This window comes from Euprymna scolopes, unplaced genomic scaffold (assembly GCF_053919585.1).
Source record: "Euprymna scolopes isolate OS-2025 unplaced genomic scaffold, ASM5391958v1 sca38, whole genome shotgun sequence".
Classification (NCBI taxonomy): Eukaryota; Metazoa; Mollusca; class Cephalopoda; order Sepiida; family Sepiolidae; genus Euprymna; species Euprymna scolopes.
In genome coordinates this window covers 56,469-66,468 of record NW_027633413.1, presented here as the reverse complement: position 1 = coordinate 66,468, position 10,000 = coordinate 56,469, and the positions used below count along the sequence as shown (strand labels likewise).

General features: G+C 59.8%; 1 non-coding gene and 2 pseudogenes across 1 annotated transcript; all 3 read left to right on the top strand.

Moving 5' to 3' along the window:
• The first annotated feature begins 3,738 nt into the window (after positions 1 to 3,738).
• On the top strand, positions 3,739 to 6,112 carry LOC145274418 (small subunit ribosomal RNA; annotated as a pseudogene).
• Positions 6,113 to 6,511: 399 nt separating this feature from the next.
• On the top strand, positions 6,512 to 6,669 carry LOC145274420 (5.8S ribosomal RNA). Its single transcript, XR_013866661.1, has one exon. It is a non-coding gene; the product is annotated as a 5.8S ribosomal RNA (ribosomal RNA).
• Positions 6,670 to 7,262: 593 nt separating this feature from the next.
• LOC145274433 (large subunit ribosomal RNA) overlaps positions 7,263 to 10,000 on the top strand; it is a 5,227-nt pseudogene continuing 2,489 nt past the window's right edge.

Genomic DNA, 10,000 nt, shown 5'->3' with positions numbered 1-10,000 from the left:
GTATAATCGACGTTTTTTTTGACCACCATTTTCAGGTGTCGGAGGTGGGTCTGGACGAATACCAACACCATTTCTGGGGTTTCACAACCGCCCGGCTTCTCCGACATATGTTGGAAAGGAGTAGCGATCGAGCGAAGGGGGCTGTCGGTAGGCGGCCGCGGGTTGCATGTGTGCCCGGGACAGCACCCCCATCCAACTAAGGGGTGTCCCCGGGGGCCAGGGGACCTCGTCCAGGTCGGCCGGCGCTTCCAGACGCCTACCGACACCGGTCAGGTCGGCGAGGCTCCCGGCGGCCCCGAGCGGGACCACAGGTTGCGGAAGGCGTCCAAGTGAGCGGCGGCGACGCCAGGGAGGCCCCCGGGGTCGACTCCGCGGCCCCCGGTCGGTGTGCGGGCCTCCAGAGCTCGATAAAGTAGTGGTGTCGCTAGCGGTCGAGAAGGCACTTTTCGACGCCTACTGCCACCCCCACATGGCGGTAGGCGCAAAACTGGAAAATCGCCGACCAGAAATGTCGCTTCGTATAATCGACGTTTTTTTTGACCACCATTTTCAGGTGTCGGAGGTGGGTCTGGACGAATACCAACACCATTTCTGGGGTTTCACAACCGCCCGGCTTCTCCGACATATGTTGGAAAGGAGTAGCGATCGAGCGAAGGGGGCTGTCGGTAGGCGGCCGCGGGTTGCATGTGTGCCCGGGACAGCACCCCCATCCAACTAAGGGGTGTCCCCCGGGGGCCAGGGGGACCTCGTCCAGGTCGGCCGGGCGCTTCCAGACGCCTACCGACACCGGTCAGGTCGGCGAGGCTCCCGGCGGCCCCGAGCGGGACACAGGTTGCGGAAGGCGTCCAAGTGAGCGGCGGCGACGCCAGGAGGCCCCCGGGGTCGACTCCGCGGCCCCCGGGTCGGTGTGCGGGCCTCCAGAGCTCGATAAAGTAGTGGTGTCGCTAGCGGTCGAGAAGGCACTTTTCGACGCCTACTGCCACCCCACATGGCGGTAGGTGTAAAATCGAATAGACCGGACAGGAATGTCGAGGGGGAAAAAAATGACAAAGTCCTGGTGTGCCTAGGCGTCGAGAAGGCACTTTGCGACGCCTACCGACATCCCCATGTGGCAGTAGGCGTAAAACTGGAAAATCGCCGACCAGAAATGTCGCTTCGTATAATCGACGTTTTTTTTGACCACCATTTTCAGGTGTCGGAGGTGGTCTGGACGAATACCAACACCATTTCTGGGGTTTTCCAGTTTGAAAGTTTTATAAAACATGTTCGGTAGGAAGCACACTTTGGTGTGTCGGTTCGTCGGAGCAGCGACTCTTTGCCTCGTGGTGGTCCGGAACGTCTCTACGGGCTTGTCGCAAAGGCGTCAGAAAGTGGCATCTCCGCCGCCTAGGGCTGTCACCGTTATCGCTGTCGCCGCGCTCCAACTTGTTTTGATCCGCCCGCCTTCGTTCCTGCCAACCGTGCGCCCGCTCATCGTCGTTAGGTTATAATACGTGGTACGTGTGTGTGCTTCTCCGTGGACCTAGGGCTGCTCGACGTGTCGAACGATATGTTGGAACAACTAACGGCTCCTTTTCCTGGTTCCATAGTCGTCGTGGTACCCGCGTCGTCAGCCATATCTATGTCCACCATGTTTAGCCGATACGTTTGCTGCAGCTTCTGCTTCCGCCTCAGCGTTCGCCGCTCTCAGCCGCCGCTGTTGTTGCTGCCGTTCTGCCATTCAACCACTACCTGCGAATCTTTCGATGATCGGCCGAACGACCCATCGCTGTGCGACCGATAAATCCTCCGGATTAGGGAGAAACGCCGCCGCTCTCTGCCGCCGTCGAACGGAAAAACGTACATTGTAACGAACGAACGAACGAACGAACGAATTAACGAACGAGCGAACAAACAAACAAAAATAGCCGCGGGGGATGCACTATGTAGATCCTGATCCCCTTGTAACCATACGTACGTTGTTCGATGCTCTCCCGTCCTGGAAGTCGCCGCAGCAAAACAGGAGGATGAGCAGCAGCAGGCGCCGCCGCCGTAACCGCCGCCTGCCTGCCGCCTCCTACTCCTGTCAGCGTCCGATCTCACAGCCGTGTGAACGTTCGCTGACACCCGATTTCTTTCCGTCTGGCAAAACCTTGGACGTCCCGCTCGCGGTACACGTGCTGCAGCGACTTCTCGTCCGACAACGCATAAGCGTCGACGTCTGCCGCCGCATCTTCTGATACGTGGACGGTGATAGCGCTAGTCCCTTCTTGCGCCACCTCCACCTTTGTTAGCGCCAAAGAAGATCGATCGAGCAGTCGTGGTCGCAGTCGATTAACCCGTTTTCACCGTCCGCAGTTCCCAAGCCGCCGATCAAGTCGTTGCTCTTCTTGTTCGTTCTTCCCATACCGTCGATTTGCACGGCTGCCGGATGAGCCATCCTCTGTCCGGCGAAGCGCTCACGTCAGTGATCGATACTTGCACCGACAGTCCTCCCGCTCGCGACTCGGTGCTCGAATCGGACTCGTTCGTTTTTATCTCGATGCGATTGTGAAAAGGGGGACCGGTCGTCAATGTCGTGTGTGTCGACGATGTTGTTCGCCCGGTCCGCCGCGTTGTTGTCGTTTTTTTTTTTTTTTTTTTTTTTCCCCTAACGTTCGCCGTCGCACGGACGAAAGGGTGAGAAAAAAAAAAAAAAGCTCGAAAAAGCCGCCCAAAAAAATCGGACCGAGGAGCCGCTTGCGAGAACGCGCCATGTGCACGTTGTCTCTCCTCGTTTTCCGAGCACGAACACGACGCCGGTCGGTCGGTCGGTCGACGAAGGCGACGACGAAGGTGACGGAAAATTTACGCCGCCGCTGCCCTGGTCCAGCTCCTCCCCGATGACGGCTGTGATGTTGACGTTGACGTTGGCGCGACGACGACGACGACGGAGACGACGACGACGACGAGACGGCATCGATGGCGACCACGATGACGACGACCTCGACGAGTTCAGTCTGCACCTTGACCTCCGATGTCCGTGTGCACTGCCGTCGTGCTGTTTGTCGTTTGTCGTATGTATCGCTGTCAAGGGTGCCGTTGTCGTTGTTGTTGTCGACGTTGTTGCTTGCTCTCTCGTCTCGGTCGGTTGGTACGTTGATGACGACGACGACGACGAAGACGACGACGACGACGACGAGACGGCATCGATGGCGACCACGATGACGACGACCTCGACGATTCCAGTCTGCACCTTGACCTCCGATGTCCGTGTGCACTGCCGTCGTGCTGTTTGTCGTTTGTCGTATGTATCGCTGTCAAGGGTGCCGTTGTCGATGTTGTTGTTGTCGACGCTGTCGTCTGTTCTCTCTTCTCGGCCGGCTGTGACGTGGACGTTGACGACGACGACGACGAGACGGAATCGATGGCGACCACGATGACGACGACCTCGGCGAGTTCAGTCTGCACCTTGACCCTCGATGTCCGTGTGCACTGCCGTCGTGCTGCTTGTCGTTTGTCGTATGTATCGCTGTCAAGGGGTGCCGTTGTCGTTGTTGTTGTCGACGTTGGTCGCTTTCGTTCTTTGAGTCTCGGTCTCGGTCCAAGTCAGGGGAGAAACAAAAAAGAGGCCATCAGCGCGGCAGCGCGCTTCTTCTGACGGCGAACCCCCTCGAAAAATAAATAAACACGTGCCCGTCGTTGTAGTTGTCTGTCTTATGTCGGTCGGTCGGTCGGTCGGTCTGTCGTTCTGTCGAAACAAAGTCCAAATTCCAACGATACCTGGTTGATCCTGCCAGTAGTCATATGCTTGTCTCTCAAAGCTTAAGCCATGCAAGTGTAAGTTCACGCCACGCATTAGAACGGGCGAAACCGCGAATGGCTCAGGAACCGGACCTAATCCTCGGGACCGTATTCCTCCTCGGAGGCGATGGATAACTGTGGCAATTCTAGAGCAAATACATGTGACACAGGCCGCGATCGGTCGGCGCGCCGTCGTCGCCACGCCTCGCGCGCTGGCACCCGCGTCGGCCGTTCCGGGTCGCGGCAGCTACATATTAGACTGAGACCGATGCGCGTCATTCCGTCCTCCCGTCGTCGGCGTTCCCGCTCGCGGGTCCGTTCGGTGGCGGGGCTCATAGGGCGGCGCGCTCCGCTTTGGTGACTCTGGATAACTCACTGGTCGATCGCACGAGCTTTCACGCCCGGCGACGGGTCTCTCGAGGGTCCGCCCTATCAACTGTCGACGGTCGGTTAAGTGCCTACCGTGGTTACTACGGGTAACGGGGAATCGGGGTTCGATTCCGGAGAGGGAGCATGCGAAACGGCTACCACATCCAAGGAAGGCAGCAGGCGCGCAAATTACCCACTCCCGGCACGGGGAGGTAGTGACGAAAAATAACGACGCGGGACTCTGTCGAGGCCCCGCGATCGGAATGAGTACACTTCAAATCCGTTAACGAGGACCAACCGGAGGGCAAGTCTGGTGCCAGCAGCCGCGGTAATTCCAGCTCCGGTAGCGTATATTAAAGTTGTTGCGGTTAAAAAGCTCGTAGTCCGAACTCGGGTTCGTGGTCGCGCAAGCGGCCCCGGGGCGGCGGCGCCATCGTCCGTCGTTGACTTTGGTCGTCCGTTCGCATTCCCGGCCCTTTCCGCCGGTGTCAACCGCTAGCATACCCGCCACGCGGTCCTGCCGGCGAGGTGGACGAGGAGGTCGTGATCGGGATCCGGGAAAAAAAAAAACAAGTGGTCGTCGGTTCGGTTCCGGGAGTAGTCTAACGGGGGGTGCTACGTGTGTGTGTTTGGGTGCGTTCATTCGCATCCCCGCACTCTGACCCCCGCGCTTCTCTCCCTCTCCCTTTCCGCGCGTTCCTCTTTTTTTTTGAACCCCCCGGTCCGCTCCGAGTCCCTGCTTCGTGTCTTGTCTGCGCGCGTGTTGCGGTCGGCGGTTTCTCCTCCAAGGGTGCTCTTAACCGAGTGTCCGCGGCGGCCGGTACGTTCACTTTGAAAAAATTAGAGTGCTCAGAGCGGGCTGTTCAAGCTTGCATACGATAAGCATGGAATGATGGAAGAGGGCCTCGTCTACGTCTGTCGGTCTCCGTCTACGGCGAGGCAATGATCGAAGGGAGCGGTCGGGGCCACTCGTATTGCGACGTTAGAGGTGAAATTCTTGGATCGTCGCAAGACGAACTGCAGCGATGGCGTGTGGCAAGCACGTTTTCCTCGATCAAGAGCGAAAGTCGGAGGTTCGAAGACGATCAGATACCGTCGTAGTTCCGACCGTAAACGATGCGACCGGCGATCCGCCGGCGTTCGCTTCCATGACCCGGCGGGTAGCCTGCGGGAAACCAGAGTTCGGTTCCGGGGGGAGTATGGTTGCAAAGCTGAAACTTAAAGGAATTGACGGAAGGGCACCACCAGGAGTGGAGCCTGCGGCTTAATTTGACTCAACACGGGAAAACTCACCCGGTCCGGACACCGGTAGGATTGACAGATCGATAGCTCTTTCTCGATTCGGTGGGTGGTGGTGCATGGCCGTTCTTAGTTGGTGGAGCGATCCGTCTGGTTGATTCCGATAACGAACGAGACTCCGGCCTGCTAACTAGTGCGCCGATGTCAGTGATTTTTACGGCGGGCTCGGCGTCCTCCGTGGCGCTCGGGTCCGGGTCGGTTTTCTCACGCACTTCTTAGAGGGACGGGTGGCAGAAAGCCACACGAGGCGGAGCGATAACAGGTCTGTGATGCCCTTAGATGTCCGGGGCCGCACGCGCGCTACACTGGAGGTATCAGCGGGGACTTCGCCCCGGCCCGAGAGGGTTGGGAAACCTCTGAACCACCTCCCGTGATAGGGATCGGGGCCTGTAACCAACCCCGTGAACGAGGAATTCCCGGTAGGCGCGGGTCAACAGCCCGCGTCGATCACGTCCCTGCCCTTTGTACACACCGCCCCGTCGCTACTACCGATCGAACGGTCCGGTGAGGTCCTCGGATCTGGCCGACGACGCCGCCGGGCAGTGCGCGACGTGTCCGTCACGACACTCGTGCATCTACGCCTCGGCGTTCGATGCCTGGAGAAGACGACCGAACCCGATCGTTTAGAGGAAGTAAAAGTCGTAACAAGGTTTCCGTAGGTGAACCTGCGGAAGGATCATTACCGTTTTCCCGTTCGAGACTGGTTTGTTGTTTTCCGGCCTACCTCCTCTGTCTGTCGGCGTCAACGCCTCGAATGCGCGCAAACAAACCTATAAAAGGCGGAGCGAGAGATAGATTTGTGGTGACGCGGAGGTTTTTAAAGCCCCAGCTCTTCTTGCTTGCTTCCGCGTCTTACCACCTGTTTGTTTTTTCGCCCACCGCAAGTGATGGCCGCTTCTTCTTTGCCTTGTCGCCGCTTTATCGTTTTTTTTGTTTTTTTGCAGCCGCTGTGCCACCGCCGCTAGCTAAAAAAACAAACTACTCGCGACATTGCAATGCCGTCACGCCTCCTCGCACAGACCTCCTCGCACACTACTAAATCTATATAAACAAAAACTAATATAAAAAAAACCAAGTGCTGAACCCTGGACGGGGGATCACTCGGCTCGTCCGTCGATGAAGAGCGCGGCCAGCCGCGATAACTGATGCGAATTGCAGGACTCAGTGAACATCGACACCTCGAACGCACATTGCGGCCCCGAGATCCCTTGTCTCGGGGCCACGTCCGGTCGAGAGGCGGAACGTTACATGTCTTTCTCCGTTAACGAAACGACATCTTGCCGTCCCCGTGCCCGCCCGGTCCTCGGCACGGTGGTAACCGGGACGTCGCAGGAGCGAGTGACGAGGGGGAAGAAAAATAAAAAAAGAATTGACTCCTTTCAATGTCTTTTTTTTTTTTAAAACCCTCTCCGGCCTCCTCCTTCGTCTCCCGCTGGCAGACCGCGGAGTCTTTTCCCTTTTCGACCGCGTGAAGAAACACTGTGGAGGAGGAGCAGGAGGAGTCTGTCCGAAAGCAGCCGAAGGGAGACCAAAAAAAAAGTACCGACCTAACCGACTGCCGACGTAAGCGCCGCCTGCTCGTCTCGCTCTCTGCCTCATGAAGGTGTCTCTCAGCGACGCCTCGAGCAGCGCGACGAGCACGGCCGTCGCACCGTAAAAAGGTGGCCGCGTCGTAGGCAACGCAACGTCGGATGGGGAGGACCCCACGCTTTTTTTAATTGTTGGCTTCTTCATTTTCGGTCGGACGGGCGCTATATCGGCCAGCCGTCGTCACACGGAGGGTACCGATCGAGATTCCTCTCCTCCAAACACCACACTCTACTAAAAACCGCCGCCCTCGGCTCGGACGAGACGACCCCGCTGAACTTAAGCATATCGCTAAGCGGAGGAAAAGAAACCAACCGGGATTCCCTTAGTAACGGCGAGTGAACCGGGAGAAGCCCAACGCCGAATCCCGTCGCAAGTTAAAGGCTTCGGGACGTGTGGCGCATGGGTCGAAGGCAGCCGTTCGTTTTCGTCTCGCATAGTTCGGAGTTCCCTCGATCGGGGCCGCCCGCGGCGGGTGCCAGGCCCATTCGGTGCGGACGGCGAGCGACGGCCTTCGATCCGAGAGTCGGGTTGCTTGGGAACGCAGCCCAAATCGGGTGGTAAGCTCCATCCAAGGCTAAATACCGGGACGAGTCCGATAGTCGACAAGTACCGTGAGGGAAAGTTGAAAAGAACTTTGGAGAGAGAGTTCAAGAGAACGTGAAACCGCCCAGGGGTAAACGGGTGGGACCGCTCACCGCGATCGCGGGGGGACTCAGTCCGGTGCTGCCTAGGCTCGAGCCCAAACTCGATGTGTGTTCTTGAAAGAGAGGCCGTCGCGGCACAGGTCGTCGTTCGTCGTGTCCGCGGGGGACTCGTTCCCCGCGGTTCCAGCTTTTGTGCCCGCGTCGCCGACGAAGGAGACGGGCCGCGTGGATAGCGGGAAGGGAAACGTGGTGACGACCGCGGCGTCGGTAGGTGGCTGCGTCGGTTGGCTGCGACGGAGGGGACTCGTCCTCTCGATCGCTGCTGCCGCCGGGCCCTAACCCGCCGCATCCGTCGCCGCCGCTTCTTCTTTCCTCCTGCTCCCATCCGCGCGCGACTCCGCTGCACCCGTCCCCTTCATCATCGCTCGGCGTAATCATGGCGCGGGCGCTTCGGCGCGACCTCCGCGCGGCCGGCACCGGACGCACTTCCCCTCCGGTCCGTCGTCGCGACCCGTTCCCGGCGTGCAGGTCGAACACGCGGGTTTTTTTCCGTAGGCGGCAGGCGTTTCATCACCCTGAAAACCCCCGTCTTCCCACCTTGTGAAGTCGGGGGCCACCGGCCGTCGGGCCCGCGAACGTAACTGCCCCTTTCTGCCGGGAACGGAGGAAATCTGACACGATCCGTTACACGTGGCGAGCCGGTCCGTTTTGATCCCGCCGGAAGTCGCGTGCGGGCGACGCACTCTGTGTGTCGCTCCTTAGGCGCCCCACCGTCTCGGGCGCGTGCGCGATGAGAGGCGGGATAGGACTGGCGCGGCCTCGCCGTCACGCACCTCGCCGACGTTTCGGGTTCTTGTCGGGGGCAACCCCGCCCGCGCCCGTTTCCGTTTCCGGAGAGGTCGCTCGGCGACGCTTTTTTACTCGAGCCGCCCGCCACCCCGGGTCAGCGACGTGCATCGGCAACCCACCCGACCCGTCTTGAAACACGGACCGAGGAGTCCTGGCCGTTCGCGAGTCGTAGGGGCCACCTCTGACTAACCCCGAAGGCGAAGCGAAAGCGAGAGAGCGTGTAGGAGGGCGTCGATCGGGAGAGGTGTCGTGGCAAAGTCGTCCGGGGGTCGTCGGGGGGTGTCGTCGGTCTCGTGCCGTCGTCTTCTCCTCGCCTCACCCGCCTCCGAGCCGTGCCCGATCCCGCCGGCGCGGCGTTTTCGGCCTTCCGCCGTCGCTGCTGCGGTGCCCGCAACTTTTCCTTTTTTCTCTCTTCCCGAGAGAGATAGGAGAGGGAAGGCTCGTGGCTGACGTGCGGTTGTTTTTCCCTCCTCCCCGAGAGGGGACCGGCGCATCATCCAAAAAGGGGAATTGCCGGGCGCCAGCTTCCATATCCTCCTTCCGCCCATCGGTGAGATCCCGCGGCTTGAACTAGTCCTATTTTGTCGTCGAGTTTAGGCGCTGCGCGCGGGCGCATCACCCCCGGGTCGGTTTCCCCTTTTTCCGAGTACGACTCGGCCGACTCTGGCGTAGCGAGCGACCAGGGACCCGAAAGATGGCGATCCACGCCCGGTCGGGATGAAGCCAGAGGAAACTCTGGTGGAAGTCCGAAGCGCCTCTGACGTGCAAATCGATCGTCGGAACCGGGTGTAGGGGCGAAAGACCAATCGAGCCGTCTAGTAGCTGGTTCCCTCCGAAGTTTCCCTCAGGATAGCTGGCGCTCGATCGTCGCAATTCCATCCGGTAAAGCGAACGATTGGAGGCCCCGGGGGCCGTTCACGGCCTCGACCTACTCTCGAACTCGGAACGGGTGGAACGGGCCGACTCTCCCGAACGACGGAGCCGACCCATCCGGCCGCCGCCGCCAGCACGCTTCGCTGGGCGGTTGGTCACCTCGAATGCGAGTGCCAAGTGGGCCCACTTTTGGTAAGCAGAACTGGCGCTGTGGGATGAACCAAACGTCCGGCTAAGGTGGCCTAACGCGACGCCCATGAGATCCCCGAAAGGGTGTCGGTCGATATAGACAGCAGGACGGTGGCCACGGAAGTCGGAATCCGCTAAGGAGTGTGTAACAACTCACCTGCCGAATCGACCGGCCCCGAAAATGGATGGCGCTGGAGCGACGGACCGATGCCGGACCGTCGCGGCGAGGAGCGATGAACTTTCGCGCCGAAACGATGCCGCGACGAGTAGGAGGGCGCCGCGGCGAGCACGGAAGCCTAGGGCCGCGAGCCCGGGTGGAGCCGACCGCGGGTGCAGATCTCGGTGGTAGTAGCAAATATTCGAACGAGACCTTCGAAGACCGAAGTGGAGAAGGGTTCCGTGCCAACGGCGGTCGAGCACGGGTC